The sequence below is a fragment of the Brienomyrus brachyistius genome, unplaced genomic scaffold (assembly GCF_023856365.1).
Source record: "Brienomyrus brachyistius isolate T26 unplaced genomic scaffold, BBRACH_0.4 scaffold189, whole genome shotgun sequence".
NCBI lineage: Eukaryota > Metazoa > Chordata > Actinopteri > Osteoglossiformes > Mormyridae > Brienomyrus > Brienomyrus brachyistius.
This window is the reverse complement of record NW_026042464.1, coordinates 1-20,418: the sequence shown is the minus strand read 5'-3', so window position 1 is coordinate 20,418 and position 20,418 is coordinate 1. Positions and strand designations below refer to the sequence as shown.

The 20,418-nt window shown below is 46.5% G+C and overlaps 1 pseudogene; it reads left to right on the top strand.

Moving 5' to 3' along the window:
• Positions 1–296: 296 nt before the first annotated feature.
• On the top strand, positions 297–16,627 carry LOC125728190 (intersectin-2-like; annotated as a pseudogene).
• Positions 16,628–20,418: the final 3,791 nt, after the last annotated feature.

The window sequence follows — 20,418 nt, the reverse complement described above, 5'->3', positions numbered from 1 at the left end:
CATGCTAAGTTTTGAGATTACTCCATATTCTGAATCTGGGTGTTGCTATACGCCTAGATCAAACCTTTCAGCCTGATCTGAGCATGCCAAGGCATGCTAACTTTTGAAATAATTAAAATGCTTGTAGCTTTTTTATACAGTGCCTATTTTGACGCTAGTTTCATCACCTGATTCTACTCAACTCTGATCTGAGGAACTTTGTTTCTAGTGTCGACGACATTAAACAGCCATAAACGCTTTTCCTTTAATGATCTGAATGTGGGTGTTGCAGTCATAACAGTAAGTAATTCACAGAGATGTGTAAGGAGTAGATTATTCAGATGCCACCTCTGCACTTGACAGGTTCCCCAGCGAACCCAGTTAGCACCTTTTAATGACAATTAAACACAGCATGTTATTTGTAATAAGCTTGTTCAGGGATTCGTCAGGCATGTTCGTAATAATAGGAAAGCAGTTCACATTAATTACAGACTTTTGCATCACTGGTAAAAGGCTCAGGGCTCCGGCTGTTGATTTAATTACTCCAGTAATTAAATGAGTCACAGCTCACAAGTGACATTGCAGGCTGTGTTCGACGGGAGCTAGATTATGAAACATTTTGTACGTTAATGGTGGTTTCTTGGTGGGAACCCCCCCTCCCCCCCCCACAGTTTTCAGGTCGTTCAGCTTGAAGCTCATATTCCCCTCGCCATTTTTCTACCTTGCAGGTGTGCAGGTCAGGAACGTTCTGGCCTCATCCCAGCTCACTCAGACTCAGCTAGCCACTGTTTGGTGAGTGTCCACTGAATTCTTCACGGCCGCAGTGGTGCGCTTGGTTTATTTGCCCCTCTTAAATTACGTAGCTCAATCCTTTCAGCATCCACTCTATGCGGGCAGTGTGTGGCTCCACAGGTGAGGACCATATGTCTGTAACCGCAAGGTCGACAGTTCAAGTCCCCGGATTGGCAGTGATTTCTCTGCTGGTCCCCTGAACAACCTCTAATTGCTCCAATTGACCCTGCGCTGATTTCAGAAGCCATCATGATATTTCCAGGGCTGGTTGCTTTTCTTAAGTGGTCTGTTCCTGTTAGCACGCGTCAGGCAGCTGGTGCGACGGCTCGAGGCAGGAGGTCTGTACTTCTGAGTTGTGACTCATGGGATCCTACTGATAATCAACTAATAGGAAGCGTGTCGCAGGTTTTTAATGTGCTGCAATAATCACTGCTTTAAAAAAAAATAAAAAAATTTAAAGGCATTTTGTTTTTTATATGTCTGTCTCTCAAAATACTGCTAAAAAATATATTGTTAGGTGAGAATACATTTTATTATTACAGCTCACCTAACAAACTTCATAGCCTAGCCTAGCATACCTTAAACATGCTTGGAACACTTGCATTAGCCTACAGTTGGACAAAACTCAGGGTAAGTTGTCATTTTTTTGTAGGTTAGTTTGGTTTTTAAATTGGACCCCTCATGGTCTGGGTGAAGTTATGCTGGTCTTCGCCATCTGTGCACCCGGTTCGATTACTGACCTTCCCACATGTTCTCCCAAGGAACCTGGCAGATGTGGACAAGGACGGCCAGCTGACAGGGGAGGAGTTCATCCTGGCTATGCACCTGGTGGACATGGCGAAGGCCGGACAGCCGCTGCCCCTCACGCTTCCCGGGGACCTGGTGCCCCCCTCCGTCAGGTAGACAGCCGCCGCCGGTGGCCAATCGGTGAACCCGGCAGAGCAGTAAATAGAGCTCTGGAAAAAAATTGAGACCACTCTATACTGGAAAAAAAATCTGCTTGTTTAAAGCTGGTTTTGCTGGCAGAAAGGTACGCTGAGCGTCAGGTTGCTTCCAGGTTCTAAGTACGCAAGTGTACAAGAATATGGTGAAACGGGAGACACTGAGAAAGGCCAGAAAGCAGCCAGGTAAAGGGTGGAAACGACTTCCCAATGCTTGAGATGCCCGTTCACTTATCCGACAGTGCCTCATGAATCATGACCTCAAGTGACCTGTACTTGGTGGAAACGTTAAGTGCAGGTGTGAGGTGCACTGCTAGGACAGTTCATAACAGGCTCATAGAAGCAGGGCTGAAGTCCCATAAAGCAAGGAAGAAGCCCTTCATTAATGAGAAGCAGGAAAGAACCAGGCTGCAGTTTGCAAAAGAAAAAAAAACATTATTCACAGATCCATACCCATAAAGGAGAACTGAGTGAAACAAAAATTGGTGCTATGGTCTCTAACTTTTTTCCATAGTTATATGTAATGAATGGGGAAAGGCGGGGGGGTTGAATATGCTGTGTCAGGCTGGACATTGACCCATCTGGAATCACAGGCTAGGAGGCTTTGTTACAGAAAGGGAGAGTGTCCCCATACACTGAGATACTTCGACTGAGCCCAGCTAAGGGACTCCTGATGAGTGAGCACGGGAAGCTGTATGGTGGTTGTTCCTGTGTAGCCTGACTCAGAGTCTCAGGTTCTAGCACCTTCTACCTACACGGAGGCATGTTGTATTTTGCAGAACGGGGAAGCAGGGGGAATTGCTTCCTTTGAATCGCACCATCGTCCCTGAAGAAATTCAAGTTGAACCACCCCAGAAGACAAAGAGTAATGGTAGCATTAGTAGAACGGACAGACGGATTTACACACACACACACACACACACACACACAAAGACAGGCACCTTCAGCTAGTGAATGTTTTTGGTGACACAAGTGTGTATTAGTGATGTGCCGTTCTTAGTATCTTTACAAAGAATCACCTGATTCACATTGAATTGCAGGAGGTCAAAGGTCACTGCCCCTATTGCCATGGTTACCACGTGTGCGTGTGCATGGCCCTCCTTGCAGTTTCGTTCGAGGACAAGCTAAAGGAGAACTTCCAGCGGGGAAACGCTGAGCTGGAGAGGCGGCGGCAGGTCTTACAGGAGCAGGAGCGGCGCGAGCAAGAGAGGCGGGCCCAGAAGGCCCGGGAGGAGCAGGAGCGGCGTGAGCAGGAGGCGCGGGAGCAGGAGAGGAGGCGGCAACAGGAGCAGGAGCGGCGGCTGGAGAGGCAACGCGAGCTGGAATGGCAGAAGGAGGAAGAGCGCTTAAAGGAGCTGGAACGCAAGGAGGTCAGTCTTTCTAGTATGGAATGCTAGCATTGTACTTGGGGTTAGGCAGTCGCTCTTTGGTCATTGGTCCAGTCCCAGCCAATCACATTTGGGTTTAGCAAATTAATGTTGTTGGCGATTCACCAGCACTGTTGCCTCATACCTTTCAGAGCTGGGGGTTGGAATCCCACCTCCACTCTTTGAGAGTTTCCATGTTCTCCCAGTGTTGTGTGGCCTTCCTCCAAAAACATGCCCTTAGGTGGTCTGGTGCCTTTAAATTCTCTGCAGTGCGAGGTTCTAGTGTAAGTGCATGTTTTGTGCCCTGCGATGGGCTGACATCCCGTCCAGGGTGTACCCCCCCAGCCTGGTGCCCTGTGCTGTCCTGGATAGACTCCAGGCCCCCCTGTGATAATTGGCTGGAAGTTAATAAAACTTCATTATTGTAACCCTGTGTTGGGCAAATACAGCATTATAACTAATTAAACTAGTTTACTGGTGAAACTCCGTTTATGTACATCTCTGAATGGCTGGGAAGGTTTGACAGCATGTATTTGGTTATTGGTTTAGCTTGTGTGTGAACGTGTGCGACCTGTGATTAGCGCGTGTGTGTGTGTGTGTGTGTGTGTGTGTGTGTTTGGTCGTGATCATGTGTGTGTCCCTGCAGGCTGCTAAGCAGGAGCTGGAGCGTCAGAGGAAGATGGAGTGGGAGCGGAGGAGGCGACAGGAGCTGCTGAATCAGAGGAACCAAGAACAAGAGGACATCATCAAGCTTAAGGCCAAGAAGAGGAGCTTGGAGCTGGAGCTGGAGGCTGTGGTGAGGACCAGGCCGTCCTGCACCTGTTTGCCCCGACCGACTGCATTCCCCTTCAGGAACGAGGAACAGCCAGCTGTTGAAATCGCACTATCAGAGACGCACGTTTTCCTTTCAGATGTCAATGGTACACATGCTTGTGTCCACAGCGACAATATTCCCGCCCTCAGGACTCATAAGACCACTGTTTAATTTCAGAGAGACAAGCACAAGCAGATCTCTGACCGACTCAGGGACGTCCAGAGCAAGAGGAGCATCCAGAAGGGAGAGCTGGAACTGATCAGTCAGAAGCAGGACAGCTGCCTGCTGGAGGTCAACGCCCTGCAGCGGCAGCTTGAGGTCTGCGGCCTTCCTCCGCTGCCGTCCAAGATCCCAGCAGCTATGGGACGAGCACCAGCTGCAACACTGATAAATAGATTCAACACGGTTCTTTTTCCATGTGATCTGGCGTTATGTCTGCTGTGCGTTATACAACAGCTGTGCCACTCCTGTCTGATTAGCAGTCTTCAGATTTTGGCAACCAAGGGAGAGACTGTTCTTCACACCTTTCCTGGAGAATGTGCAGTTTTTTTGGGGGGGAATTTACTATAAAAGCAATAGATAGATAGGGTGAAGTTTCCAGGGAGGGTTTATTTCAGGATTCTCCAGCTTTCTGAGGGAGTTTGGCCTGTTTTTGTGCAGGAGGGGCAGAGGAAACATTCTCAGCTGATTGTGGAGCAGCAGAGATGCAAGGAGATCCTATGCAACATGGGGCTGAACAGTAGGTCTGGTGAGTCTGATCTCCCTGCTTCTCCCTGCGTTACCTGGCGCCCCCCCCCCCTGCAGTCATTCTTGAAGTACTTAAATGTCATGGTGGCACATGGGTGGTACATGCTTCTTGTGCTTCTAAAATGTAGGTGTACACTACCAGACAAAAGTTTGGATGCACCCACTTGTAATACATCTTTATATTTTAGCTACATTATTCACCTTAGAGTAAAAGGCTTGGAGGCAGTCGACAGTTTTGCTTCGATGACAGCAATGCAGAATCTTGGCGTTCTTTCAGCCAGCTTTCAGATGTAACCCCCCCTGGAAGGCTTTTCCAGCAGTACAGGAGTTTCCAGAAGTTCTGGGCACAAGTCGGCTACCAACTCATCTCGGCTCTGTAGGGTTTGGGTGGAGTGGGGGATTGTGGGGGCCAGGTTATCTGTCACAGCCCTCCCTCTCACATGTCAACAAGAAAATACTTACCATATAACCTCGAGGTGCACTTAGGGTTGTTAATGTAAGGGCCCCCTGCTGATACAGCGCGTTGCTGCACCCTCCACACGAACCACCTCAGGGATGAGAACCTGAGTGTAGTCGTGCAGCGGGTGACACCTCAGCATCACACTAGTCCGAATGGAATGGAACAGTGTACATTTTTTTCCGGTGGCTGGAGTGCCAACCCTGCCACCAACCCCCTTGCAGTTTTCCCTGCAAGTTGGAGGACTTCCTTGCAGGGCTTAGATGTAGATTGTCAGTCCCAGGATGAAGCAATTGCAGGTGAAGGGTCTTGCTTAGAGGTAGTGTTTCTGTATACAGGTCCGACACTTTCCTCCGTAAAGAGGGGCGTGACTGAGAAGGACATCGTCTGTCGGAAACTCAAGGAGCAGCTGGATGTGCTGGAGAAGGATACCGTGGCAAAACTGTCGGAGATGGACCAGTACAACGTGGACATCAAGGTGAGGAGGCATTACTGGTGGTAGAAAGGCATCAATGTTGTGGCTTGCCTCTAGTTAGCCCAGTGTGCTGTACAGGGGCCAGTAGCATTTGTAAATAGAATAAAGTGGAGAAGTGAAGCCTCAAAACATCCATAATCTATGGCCCAGAATCCCGTGTGTTCTGAATTGGATCTGGTGTCTGTACCTTGTATAGCGAGTGGTGGTTGGCGGTGTGGCTTGGTGCTCTGCGCTAATGGTGGTGCGGGCCCGGTCCCTTCCCACAGGAGCTCCGGGAAAGCCAGACCAAGCAGCAGCAGGTCCTGGACAGACTGCGGCAGGTCAAGGCCGACAAGCTATGTGACCTGCAGCGGAGGCGAGAACTGGAGTTGGAGAGGAGGAAGAGAGAGGAGGAGGAGGCGGTCAGGTGAGCTAGGCCTCCTGCAAGGCCTGCATGCTCTGTTGTCGTTTTTGCATTTCTGTTGGCTGTCATGGTGCCAGGTTTGGTTTCCCTGCAATGGTGACTGACCTGTCCTAAATCGCTTTTTAATATCACTTTAACACTGTGCTTCCCAAGCTGGTCCTTGGGGATCCAGAGCTCCCTTTTACTTATTTTTTGTTTGTTTTTCTATTTTTAAGTGGGTCAACACATCACCTACATAATGTCAGAACATGTCAGATGGCTAAGAGCAATTTTAATGTCAATTACAGACCCAGTGTGACAAAGTTCAGTTAAAGCATTAAATTTGAATGGATGACGTGACCTTGATGGTTTGTTTAAAGAAAATATAGCTGCATCACGTGATTGAAGGGCCATGATGTGGTGCTGGGCCAAATTCAGCTTCAATGTGATGCATCATGTCATTCACAGGCAAGCCAAGCTGGAGAAAGAGCGGCAGTGGCGTGTGAAGTTGGAGCGGGAGGAGGAGGAGCGGCGGAGGAGGATCCAGGAGGAGCGGGAGGCCAAGCTGAAGGAGGAGGAAGAACGTGAGCGTGAACTCCGGGCCAAACTGCGCGCCGCTCAGGAGCAGGCTGAGCGGAACCGCCGGGCCGCTGGAGAGGAGGAGGCAGGAGGAAGCCCAGAAGAGGGAGGAGGAGAAGAGGATAGAGGAGGAGAGGCGGCGAGAGGAACATAAAAGGGCGGAGGAGGAGAGGAGGCAGAAGGAAGAGGAGAGGAGGCGGCAAGAGGAGGAGCGGAGAAAGGTGGAGGCAGAGAGAAGGAAGCTAGAGCTGGAGAGGAAAAGACTGGAAGAAGAGAAAAAGAGATTTGAGGAAGAGAGGAGGAGGCAGGAGGAAGAGAGAAGGAGGCAAGAGGAAGAGAACAGAAGGAAGAAGGAGGAGGAGCAGGAGCTGGAGAGGGAGGAGGAGGAGAGAAGACGTCAGCGGGCTCAGATAGCTGCTGTCAGGGATGCAGAGGAGCGGAGGAGACAGGAAGAGGAGCGGAGGAGACAGGAAGAGGAGCGGAGGAGACAGGAGGAGGAGCGGAGGAGGCTGGAAGAGGAGAAGAAGAGACAGGAAGAGGAGAGACGGCGAGAGGAGGACAGGAGGAGAAAGCAACAGGAGGAGGAGGCCGTGGCCAGACAGCGGGAGGAAGAGGCCCGGCAGCAAAAGCAGCAGCAGCAGCACAATTTAGGCAAGACAGACATTCATGAGAAGCTGTCGGCCCTGATCAGGGGCCTAGAGGAGCGAAAAGGTAAGGATTATGGCCTCGATGCAGCCCCCTTCGGGAGGTGTGGAAACGCAGTGACAAATCACAATCTCAGACACGTAAAGCTACCATTAGCGGTGGGGTTTGTACAGTTTCTTCATCAGCCTCCAAATGCAAGTGTCCCATCAGCAGACCCGAGGTGTCGTGTGCTGGTTCAATAGCTGCAGTGCGTCATTAGTGACACAGCGTTCTGAAGAACAGTCACACAAGGAGGTGACTGACTCACTGTCGTTGCAGGGAATTTGAGACCCGTCAAGTCAACACACAGGAAATCGGCCTCCCTGACAACCTACAGAGCCCTGTACCCCTTCACAGCACGGAACGCGGACGAGCTCACCTTTGACACGGACAGCTTGATTGAGGTATACAGAGTGCACCCCCATATGTTAATCTGTTTGTACCATAAATTAAATGTGCTGAATCATTGCCCTGGTGCCTGATTAGCTCTTTTTTTCTGAATCCTTTTCGGGTGTTTTACAGTTAGATCTAGAATCCTTTTGTTCACCATAAAGTGCAACAAGGAGCAGTTTTTTGGGGGGGGGAGGACAGAGGGGTACAAGTGCCCCTGTGACAAAATAAATAAACATGTAGACATATTTAATTTATTAATGGCACATTTCTCCTTTCATATGTTTTAGGGTGTTTTCTGGCCAGTCGTGACCTGGTTTTGGATAGTACGCCCATGTGTGTCATGTGGTAGCCCTTAACCAATCGCCTTGAGTCCGCAGGTGGACGAGAAGACGGAAGGCGAGCAGGGCTGGCTGTATGGCAGCTACCAGGGCAAGATGGGCTGGTTCCCTGAGAGCTACGTCGAGAAGCACAGCCAACCGGAATCTGCGGCCAGCACCAAGCAGGCTCTGATGCCCACAACTGCATCTACCTCAGTCTCTGCAAGGTAATGTTGCCCCTTGGTGTCCAGCATCTAAACTGGTCCTGTGTCATATCTGAATGCTTATGTGGGTCTCACTGACCGTTTTCTCCTGGTCTGTCCCTACTTCAGCAAGGCGGAGGCTAATTCCAGTACCTTCCCAGCAGGACAGAGCACTCCTGGGGGGGCAGGGCAGAACTCTGCCTTCACTCCCACCCACCCTCCAGGCTCTGCCTCTATGGAGTATGGACAGGTAGTTATCCTGGGAGCGCCCCCTACCTGAAGAATACCGTAACTGTCTCGAGTGAGAATTCAGAACTGGCCCCACCCGATCGGTCGTGTTCTTTTTCTGTATTTCCACTGCATGCCTATGCGTATTTATGTGCCAGTGAGTCTGTGGCCTGTTTGCATGGCTGCATCTGAACCATGTCTGTTCAGAAGCCTTCAACTGCTTCTGCGACTGTCTTGCACGTTACTGCAGTATTTTGTTCTGTACTATGCTTTTTCTTTATTTATATATAACAATCAGAAGCAGGTTTGCTGTTTCTGGGGACCCATTTAAAAAGCCACTTTGGGGCCCCTCCACAAGGTGGTGACTTTGTGGCCAGCAAGGGGCCCCCAACACAAATGCATGATTTTATCGCCATAAACAAGTCAACTATGTTTGCTAATAGTGTAGTTTGTATATATGTTGTTTTTTTGGTCATATTTGTGCATGTGTTTGCACATATATAACAATACACTGAGATGTACCATGTATGCACGAGAGTGTTAACTTTCTAGGTATATTCATAAGTTGGTAAACTTTCATGTTAACATTTATCAAAATGTCCATTTTTGGGGGGATTTTTAAGGTAGTTTCAAGTACGTCTAGATCAGATCTTGTTTCCTGAGTGGTGTCCCGGCTGACAGACATGTTTTCTGCGTTGTCAGGTGGCAAGTGGCCTCCAGGTGCAAGCGCTGTGCTCCTGGACGGCCAAGACGGACAACCACCTGAACTTCTCCAAGGATGACATCATCACGGTGCTGGAGCAGCAGGAAAACTGGTGGCTGGGGGAGCTGAATGGGGTGCAGGGCTGAGCCGGAATGAGTAAGTGACACTCTTGGCGGTTCCTCGGGAGGTTCCAGAAGGGTTCTGGTTCTGCTCAGACCAAAGCCTGTCAGCTACCTGGAGACTGGTGGTCATTTACTGAGCCATTTCCTTATTCTAATTCCATATTTCTACGTATTTATTACTGAAGTGGTATTTGATTTGCATTTTTCGGGGCAGGCATCTAGGAGTGATTTTAAATAATCCCTGCCTTTTCTTTGTGACATGTTTGAGAAAATGTGCTAGATTTAGTATGGTAAATTTGGTTTGACTGATTGACTCAACACTTATGAATGCTATTGTGATGTTTTTGTGCTTATATTATTGGTTGAGATAAGCGAGATCAATTTGTAAGGGATTTTTTTCTTTTTCTATTGAAAAATGCGTATGAGCAGAATCGCCGATCCATTTTTTTTCACTTTATTTTGCCAGACCCCTATATTCTTCTGTGGATGAGTTCAATAACCCTGACAATACTCTACAAGAAGGTAAGTTTCTTTTCCAGGGAAGAATTTGAATGAAAAGAAGTTAAATTAAGCTAAGCAGAAGCGCATTTTGCATACATTGTGTCTTTCTTTGATACCCAACATTCCATTTTAGCCAGTCACTACTCTTCACTTTGTTTGGCCATCTGTAATCTAGCATATTGTCATCTTGACTTCTCTTGCGTACCTTTTAATCATCTTGATATTAATGGTATTGCTGCTAGCATGTCAGAAGTAACCTTGAAACAGGGTCTGGTGTGAGAGGCCATTGTCGAAAAGGAGAAAGCCGGATTTTGTCACTGGCTGTTGACCGTTGATTTTCTGTCTAATCAGAAGGCAGGTTTTGTGGCAGTTAAAAATCATTTGGCCATTCTGTCTCTCATCCAATCAGAGTATGTAGCCTTATATACCTATGAAAGCCCAGAGTCAGGAGACCTCACTTTCAACGAAGGAGACACCGTCGTTGTGACGGAAAGAGAAGGGGACTGGTGGAAAGGGTACATCGGAGACAGGAGTGGAGTCTTCCCCTCCAACTACGTAACGCCAAAGGAATCTGAAGTAAATTGTCATGAACGACTTTTCTCAGAGATACTTAAACTGCAGAGTTTATTGTCTATAAATAATAAATCATGACAGGCTAACTTTTGCTACTCTGACCTCTACCAATATGTGTGTCTGTCTACAGACATATAGCACCACTGGAAAGTCAGGTGGAGTCGGCAAAAAGCCAGGTAAGGATGCGGGATCCCACAGTCACCACTCAGTAAAGAGCCAAGAAATTCACTGGCAGCCACCACACACCTTTATCTTTGCCTTTCCGTTGATGCTGGTGCATCTGCAGCTAGGCTGTGTCCTGTATACAGATGAAACACAGCTGTGTTCAATAGTCTTTGCGAGTGCCGACTGTTGCGAAGCTCTATCTACCTTGAACACGTGTGCTTGTTTGCGTTCGCATTCATTTGTGAATGTGTATGACAGAGGTTGCCCAAGTGACGACTGCGTACACGGCCACCGGAGCGGAGCAGCTGAGCCTGGCCCCGGGACAGCTTATCCTCATCCAGGGCAAGAACCCATCTGGGTGGTGGCAAGGGGTTCTGCAGGTCTGTGGACCCGTGTTGTCATGATAGTGACGTTAATCAAATGTGGAGGCCGCCCATAATGAGGTCTAATCCTGGGCTGTTTTTGGGAGGAGGCATTGAAGTTGAGTTGCGGGTCTCTCTCAGGTCAGATGCATTTGTCCTAAATTAGGTTGGCATGTATGTCCTGATGAGGAACCTCTTGTCTTGTATCTGTCCAGGCTAGGGGTAAAAAACGCCAGAACGGATGGTTCCCCGCCTCCCACGTCAAGCTCTTGGGCCCCACCAGTGGGAAGTCCACACCAGCTCCAGTTCCAAGTAAGATCAACAGCATCACATGCCAAGATCTGCGATGATCTCCGTCTGCATCTTCCGTAACAGCCTTTCCTACATGTTGGCTGTTCCTTCAGTTTGCCAGGTCATCACCATGTACGACTACAAGGCGGGCAACGAGGATGAGATGAGCTTCTCCAAAAGTCAACTGATCAATGTGCTGAACAAGGACGATGCTGATTGGTGGAAAGGGGAGCTGAATGGCGTCGTCGGCTTGTTCCCCACCAATTACGTCAAGATGACCACGGAGTCCGATCCCAGTCAACAATGTAAGTTTAATTTTTTTCCCCCCCCAAGTAATATTTGTTTGTCTTGTTGATAGTTGCAAATGTCTTAAGATACAAAGTTTGCAGCCTAGTGTTTCATGCTGTTGGCAATAAATGAGAGAGCGGTAGTTCCAAAATCTAAGGTGGAAAGTGACCTTCGGGTAAAAGTTGACCCACGTTACAGTGCCCACCTGCATTGTATGGGTCTCTCAAAGGGCTGTTCTCCTGCTGACTGCAGCTCTACCAAGGCTACGGTTTGGCTTCCTGCTTGGGTCTGACTTTCTGAACAGAAATGGTTTGTGTCCAAAGATGAATCGAGAGAGTTTGCAGTAGCTGTGTGCTGCAGGGGAAACCTAAACACAGATAAGAAATGATTCATTGGTGACCTCATGGGAGGCCTGGTGATGTGAAGTAGGGCAGTTTGAAAGATACTACCTGGTATTGGCAAATGTCTTCATAAAAAACCATGATGAGAGGGTCGATGAGTTTCCACATCATGGCGTGCATACTCTCTCTTCTGCCATCCGCCTATTAGGACTGGGTTTCTTCTCAGAGTTGTGCTTCAGAGAAGCACTCCTCTCCTTCCATCCATCCGTCCACCCTCCTTACACTCTTCTCCTGCCATCTTTCCCTTCTTTCCCCCCCACCTTTCCCTCCATCTTTCCCTCTATCTGTGTTGTTCTTGTAGGACGGCATCGTTGCCTCTTCCTCCACAGCTTCTCAGAGCTGTTCAGATACCCTTTAGGTGCTCCATATCAGTCAATGCTTCCTCGCTGGATAGGGCCTGCCTTCTCATCAAATTCACTTTCTTTTACTTCTGCTTTAATATTATTATTATTATTATTATTTAAATTTTTTTCCTCATGTGTTGAAGCAGGTCCCACACACCTACCAGTCCAACAGCAAGTGCCCCCCTCTGTAATTTTTATATCATGTTTTTAGTCTTTAAAATTGTTCTTGCTTATGATGCAAAGCAATTACAATGCCAGTGATAGATGCTGATGCCATATTTAAAGTATAAAGCATATCATTTAAACAGCTTTTTGGGGAGAGCGTGAAGGTATGTAGAGTCATAGTCATTAACTATTTAAAACATATTTTTCTTTCAAAAATGGCTTTTTACCCTAAGTGCAATTGAGTATCCTAACTTTTTTTGTTTGTTTGTTAAAACGTCTCTCACTGACAGTTATATCTGAATGTTACTGCGCAGATGGAAAATCTGGGATAATCTGTGCAGGCAACGGTGCGTTTACGCTTAGCTTGTAGTTCAGTTATGGGCTACGTACCGTTGGGTAATTGCATAAGTGTGTGTGCGTGTGTTCACAGTATGAATTCACATGTACACAGACACATGCTTTCCATTGGTAGGTTTTTTTTGCCAACCCCATGAGTGCAAACCTAACCCTAACCCTAACCCTAACCCTACCCTAACCCTGCTAACCCTAACCCTAACCCTAACCCTAATCCTCTCCCTCTACGAAATCCCATGGCTTTAGCTATAGTACTGTGCTCAGTGCTGGTCAACCCATTAGGTGACATAGGCAGCCACCTGGGGTGCCATCTTTTGGTGAGGCGCTGCCTTAGCCAGCCAATATCACTTTGTCGCAGACAGGGGGCCCTGGTGGTGTAGCTTGCCTACGGCGACACATGAGCTTCAACGATTACTGGCTGTTTACGTACTTCTTTAAGTACTGTGTTTTGCCTATGGGTATAGTGTGTAGAATATTCGTCATACATACCTAGACTAAGGGGAACCTTTGTGCCTTACATGTAGTTGTGTATTTTGAGGGTGTTATTTGTTATAATGTATGGAGTGGAAGGGTATTCAAGCAGGCAGTCATACACTGGTTGCAGCCTTCATCTTTTCCCTATGTGGGGGTCGGTGAGCCATTCGAGGGTCAAAGTTCTGGGTCCTTGCTTCACTGTTTGCTGTTTTTTCCGAACACTCGCGGCGGGCTTTGGTGGACTTTGGTTTGCCCTGTTAGTGCCCCGGTGCAGTGTCTGCCGCTTTCCCGCCTGAGGGGGTTTGGACCAGGATGCTGTGAGTTTTCAGCTGATCTGCCATAATACTGGAAATGTTTTAGAATATATTTTTTTTTGCTTTAAGTGACCTTAGGGAGGTAACGTCAATGTAAATGCCCCCCCCCCACCAAGATGGAGTGGTTAATTCAGGTAATTATATGCATAACCTTTAACGAAACAAGGCTGCTGGTGTTTAACAGTACATGTTTTGCGGTTTCTGGGTTCTAACAAGTTTAAAAACTAGTTATAACTAAGATACATGTCTTTATTTAATAATAATTGATACTTTATTGAGCCCTATGGGAAATTCTCTTTACGCCACCCCCAGTTTGCTTTCTGTAAGTGACAGCAAGCTGGCCGCAAAGGGTAGCCACCCATAGCAGCATCCAGGGAGCTGGGGGTTAAGGGCCTTGCTGAAGGACCCGCAGATGTACTGAGGCTGGGCGAAAAACGAGGCTTTAGCCCACTGAGCCTCACACTTTGCTTTTTCATGCAACTTAAAATGAAAATCTGCCTTGCAGTTAGATACCATTGATTATTGGTTATTGATAAAATTCAGATGTTAGATGGGCTAATTCTTTTTTTGGTCACTAAGGTTTAGACTCTGAAGATTATCCTTCTGCATGGTGCCTGCTGACTATTTGGTCCATGCCAGTGTAACTATTAGCCAGAGGTAAATTCATGTGTTGACAATGTCCCTTGGAACAAATGCTAAAGAATCGTATTACTCGGTTAAGGATAAAAATGGCAGATTTGGTGGTTTATAAAGTGTGGTCTTTTGCTCTCACATCAGGGTGAAACTCTCTGTGCCTCAGTGTTCAAGAAATCATCACTGCTGCGGCACTTTGTAGTAAAACTACAAGCATTTTGAATGTAACCTGGTTTGCCCAGATTTTACTCTTAGTTGTATTGACTTATTTTATTTTATATGAAAGTGCAGTTTAATGAAAAAAAATGGATGACTGTGATATTGTGTGCTCAGTCTACAATATGTGTGATTACTTGCAGTAAGGCATAGAAATGTCTGAATAAGGTATTTAACAGCTGAAAAATATCCTCTACTTGGAAAACATTTTGCAAGCAATTAAAGGTTTGCTCTGTTTATGCAAATTTGCAATCTGTTTATGCTGCTGGCAAGAGAGATGCATTTTGAATGAATCCCTTGCATTAATTGTTAAACAGTCTATGCAGTTTGAGGTTTCATTTGGCCCCACTGGGAATTTACCCACAGTGCATTGGCAGTAGTCAAGTCAGTTTGTCTGTGTTAAAGTTCCCAAGCTGTGTTACTTTGAAAATGTGCCTCAAATTATACATATGTACATTTATCGTGAAAATAAAGGATTTGCTTAAAAAGCACCTGCTTTTTTTTGGCAAGTCATTGTCTTACACAAGGATGGTGTGAGGTTTGGTTATTAGCGTCTAATATATATATATATCCAGGACCAGGTTATTCAAGAAGCTAAGCACTAGGATGGTTACAGTCCCAGGCAAAATGGGTTCGAGAGAGGAAACCTGGCTGCGGTTTTTAAGGCTTGGGGATGAGGCTCATGCAAAAAGGCGTATTGAAAGTTACCCAATGGAGTTTCAGCGTCTGCGCGCATCTGAATTTTCAGCAAAAGGTAAGACGGACGGGAGGGTTGTTCTCGCGCAGTGACTTAGCGACAGCTCCGGGTAGCGGCTTCTCAAGCCAGTGGTTTAGCACATGTTTTGGGGCCACGCAAGACAGCTGCTGACGCGGCTGCCCCCCCCCCCACTCCCACACCCCCACCCCCGTCATCCCCGACCCTGCAGGGTGTGCTGACCTGACCAGCCTGGACACCATGAGTCCGCAGGAGAGGAAGCGACAGGGTTACATCCACGAGCTCATTGAGACGGAGGAGCGATACATGGCTGACCTTCAGCTGGTCTGGAGGTATGATCTGCAGTGGGGCCCCCGTGAGGTCTTTGCACTTCAGTCTGCTTTAAGCATTTGCAGTTTTGAGTTTTTATATTCTTGTCATGGATCTCATGTATAGGGCTTTGAGTGTAGGTTTTTGTGCCAGAACATGTTTAACTTATTTTCCCTAACATTTTGTTATCCCTCTTAACCTTTACTAACCCTTTCCAACTTGCCCGTCTCTCATTTTTTTTTCTCCAGGTGTTTTACAAGCCATGTCTGAGTCGGGACGCCTGACAGAAGTTGAAATGGCCATGATCTTCGTCAACTGGAAGGACCTGATTATGTCCAACACCAAACTTCACAAGTGTGTCTTTCCACAGCTTGTTTCTTCTTGGTAGCTGAAATTCTTGGAATGAAACGTGATCCGATGCTGCCACCTTGCTCTAGGAATACGAACTGCGAGTATCGTGTCCACAACAGCAAATGTCATAGGCAGAGTGAAGTCCCAGAAATAGAGAAGTGCCAGGAAAAGGAATTATCTATGCAGTCGATGATAATAACAAAACAGGCTGCACAGTTTTTGCACTTAAAGATCATGGAAACTGGAATGTTTGTTGAGAATGGCACTGGCCAGCATTCTGTTTTTGAAACTCACCTGAACTTTTACGAAGAAATTGCTTGGTACTGGACTTGGCGCCTTTGCGGTTTTGGTGATTGTGTTTGTGAATGGCAGGGCACTGAGGGTGAGGAAGAAAACGGGTGGCGAGAAGATGCCGGTGCAGATGATTGGGGACATCCTGGCCTCGGAGCTCTCGCACATGCAGGCCTACATCCGCTTCTGCAGCTGCCAGCTTAACGGTGCAGCCCTGCTGCAACAAAAGACTGACAAGGAACCCGAGTTCAAGGACTTCCTCAAGGTGAGGAATGGTGGGCAGCAGCCCTGGAACAAATGGGAGGGGTAGATAGTTCATTGTTAAAGGCTGTTCCAGAGCGATCGGGGTAAGCGGGAGAATTGCAGCCGTCCAAATGTCCTCAGTGAAAAAGCGGTAGGCGGGTTAAATGGATGTTGAACTGTTCTTTATTTTCTTCTGAAATGAATTACAAAGATATCTTGCGGGCCAATACTATGTTCTATGAGACCTCTGGACTCAACTCTTCTAAAGCACCTAGACTGAAATTTAGAGTGGTGCTTTAGATAAGGACGTAGGCTAGGGTTTCTGACTCCTAAGTGTGTGTGTGTCTCTCTCTCAGAAAATCGCTACAGATCACCGGTGTAAAGGTATGCCACTGTCCAGCTTCCTGCTGAAGCTATGCAGAGAATCACCCGCTATCCACTCATCATAAAGAACGTAAGTCCTGCACATTGTCACCCGTGGTCCCTCCTTCAGTGTGCGATGTGGGAGGCATGACGAATTAGCCTCATCCAATTTGCCTTGGATTTAGCTCAATTTGGGTTGCTGCTACGTATGACTTTGCCCTGCCAAAGATGCAGTTCGTGTCAATTCCTTTGGGGACCAAATGATAATGGTTGTGACCATCATCATGGTCAGCAAATACAAGAAAGAATGTGCTGTTTTGCTGGAGTTAAATACCAATGAAATGCAAAAACTTCAGGCAGAAGAGTGAGTGTTGGGGAAAGCGCCCGGCGTTTCCACCCCAACTCCACATTACGAGACACACACAGGTTACAGTTTTACTTGCAAGGGTACCCACACTCTCTGCAATGCAAACTACAGCAGAATGTGTTACAAAGGGTGGTTCCCCTTGGCTTCTTTATTTATAGTCAATGGGGGGCGCAAGAGAGGGAAGTGAGATTCTTATCTAAGTAGGCAGCTGTTAACCACCTACTTAGAGTACAATAGCTAAGAGTATGTGGCTAGAAGATAAGAAATAACGTATACATATATATTTACACTCATTGCTGATCATACAGAAATGATTAACAACTGTTTCTTCAACCTAACAGTCCTCCTGTTTATCATGACAGTATGATCAGAAGCATCAACATGTAGAAGTTGCAAAAGCACTTTAGGTACAACCTTCATTTAGACCACATTGTCATTATCCTGGAAAACATTTAATTCCGTTTCTTCAGGTCCGAGCCCTGCACGGGTGCTTTCGGCTCGGCCGTCATTATGAATTATATGTCTTCTTCATCGCCATCGCTGGAAACAGGCTCTGTCTCTATAGTTTGGGTAAGGGAGAGAAACATGTACTGCGTGTCCGAAAAGCAGCATTAAGAGCTTGATTAATAAACATTTTCAAACATGGTATAACAGTAATAAAACAACAGAAAAATAAAATGAAAAACAAAAGAAGAGGTAGGCATGTTTTCATCAGTATTGACCACCATGTTCCTGTAATAAACCAGTCTAACCAGGATGAGGAGGACTGCGGTCGACTGTCCATGGTCATCACTTTTTGTAAGTTTCGGAGGCGGTCTAAGGCAGATGTCATATTGGGTGAGTGCACATTGTCAGGAATGTAAGTGCAGCACGTTTGGTTCAGGAGGACACATACTCCTCCTTGTGCGGCTGTCAGTAGGTCTAATGCCATACGATTCTGGATTACCATCTGTCTGGTTATGTCTAATTGTTCATTTTGTTTTTGGTTAATCAGTATCGAATCATTCATAAATAGACCTAGTCTATAATTTAGAGTTTCTACGCGTAGCATGAGTTTTCCAATTCCTAGCCCAGGAACAGGGCCAGCATAACTTTACTGCCTGTTCCCCACAATTTATGTTCAGCGGGCACGTCGGTTCCCACACACTATCATGGGGTTGTATTGATATCGAACGCCTTCTCCTGCTTCTGAAGAAAGTTTTACTTTCCTGTGCTATCAGGAAGGTGTGATCTGAAACAAAAATAAGAGCGCACACTCCAAACCAGTTCGGTGGTAAGACAAAGTATGCACGAGGTCCACACAACCTAACATATGTTCCATTACTGGGGCGAAGCATCGAAATTGGAGATCCATACATGCTGTCTACATATGTTAGGTTACAGTTCGTGGTGTTTCCTCCTATCCATCGCGTACCATTATCTTGCTTAAAACAAATGGCATGCTGATATGTCAGTGGGTCTCGGTCCATCAAGACAGAAAAAGGAAGTGAGACATTAGTTTTAGCAACAGCGAAGTCTACCCAGAAATCCTGTATACAGGTACCATTTTGAAACCCAACGTCATCTGGGTAGTTTCCTGTAGCCTCCTGATACTTAATTCGGACCACTGTCATTCTATTAGTCCCAGGTATAGTTATGTTCACATCTTCCCCTGCTAGCGAAAATATAAGGGAAAGACGGCTCTGGTATCCTATTCCTGCGAAAGAAGCAGCGCACTTGGCTTGGGATATGTTCATAGCTTTACCATACACCGTAGGGTCCTTCACTATGAGTGGGCATTACTGAACAAACATAGCAATTGTCACATTTTTCGCTGTTACAGTATCATGTACATATCGGTACCAGTAGTTTTGCATAAATGGATGTGAGTGGTCAGCGGGCAACGGGCGTAGATGGAAGTCATCATGGGTCCATCGCCGTAGGTGCTGTAATGGAGCTGGTGAGAGCCAGGACAACCATACAAGTCCTACAACAAGAATGACCCCTAGAGTCACTTTACCACATCCCACCCTATCAGGGCCATCCTAAATAGAGTGCAGCTCAGTTGTTTTCTTCACCGGGTTGAGACAACAGCACCTATTGGTTACTGTGCCTTTGTAGCGGACTTCCACTGCTACTCTGTTGCTGAGGCCTCTGATAAGGGCTTGATGGGTTTACAGTGACTTTTGTGTATCCAGGAAGGTCGTTCTGCGATCTTTACTGCTGTTGGTGTTGTGAGGAGGACTTGATAAGGACCGTCCCACCGAGGTGTGCTCCAATCTTTCCGCAACAGGACCTTGACCAGGACCCAATCTCCCCGGCTGCAAGTTATCCTGTTGAGTAGAAACAGAATTTACCGGCAGACTACTGGGGCTATGTTTTTGTTGTGATGTTAGTAGTTTACGCATCCAATCAGCAGCGTATTTTCTCGGTCTGCTTTTTCTATGTCATTCATTTCAGTTGCTAGGGGAAATGGTCTACCATACACTATTTCAAAGGTGTTAATCCTGCAGGAGTGGGAGTTATTCTCATCCATAATTTTACTAGAGACAAACATTCTGGCCACGGCCTTTTTGTCTCTTCCATTGTCTTTTTTAGCCTTGTTTTAATAGTGCCGTTGGTCCTTTCCACTAAGCCTGCGCTCTGGGGGTGATACGCACAATGATTCTTAAGCGTAAAACCTAATGCTTGTGAGCAAAGGGACATAGTCTGATTTACAAAATGAGTCCCATTGTCTGATCTTATAATATGAGGTATGCCATAGGTAGGGAAATAATGGCTTACCAAACATTTTGCAACGGTCATTGCATCACAATGCTTTACAGGTATATTTCTACCCACTTAGAAAAGGTGTCTATAATAACTAGACAGTATTTCTTTCCTTGTGACCAAGATAATTCAATAAAATCCATATGTACACTTGAAACGGATACTCAGCTGTGGGAACTGGCCACGTTTTGGTCTGATGTTTCCTTGTGCATTGTGTTTACAACAAATTAAGCATGTCCTACAAAATTGTTTTGCATAATCAGAAAAATTTATAGCATAGAAATATTGTTGTATGATATGTACCATCCCTCCTGTTGAGACATGGAGTATTTCCATGGCTCACCAAGCAGCTGTTTTGTATAAATTTTTGGTAGGATGGGCTTGTCATTCATATAGTAAACTTTCTCTCGTTGTATTGCTCCTCTTTTGATCCAACTTTGTACTTCTATTTTAGGAGCATGAATCTGTGCATCACATAGCACATCGCTATCTATAAAAAGAATGTCTGCCACTGATAAGGTAGGTTGTTTCAGTGCCGCTTCTTTGGCGGTTTTATCTGCAAAACTATTTCCTGCGGTTTCTGCAGAGTCATCAGTCTGGTGTGCTTTGCATTTGCACAGTGCAAAGTGAGTCGGTAAATGCACAACGTCTAATAATCTAAGTAGCAAATTCGTATGAGTAAGAGATGTGCCCTGTGATGTTCTAAAACCTCTATTTTCCAGACTCTTGCATGGTGATGGACAGCTGCAAACACATATTGACTATCA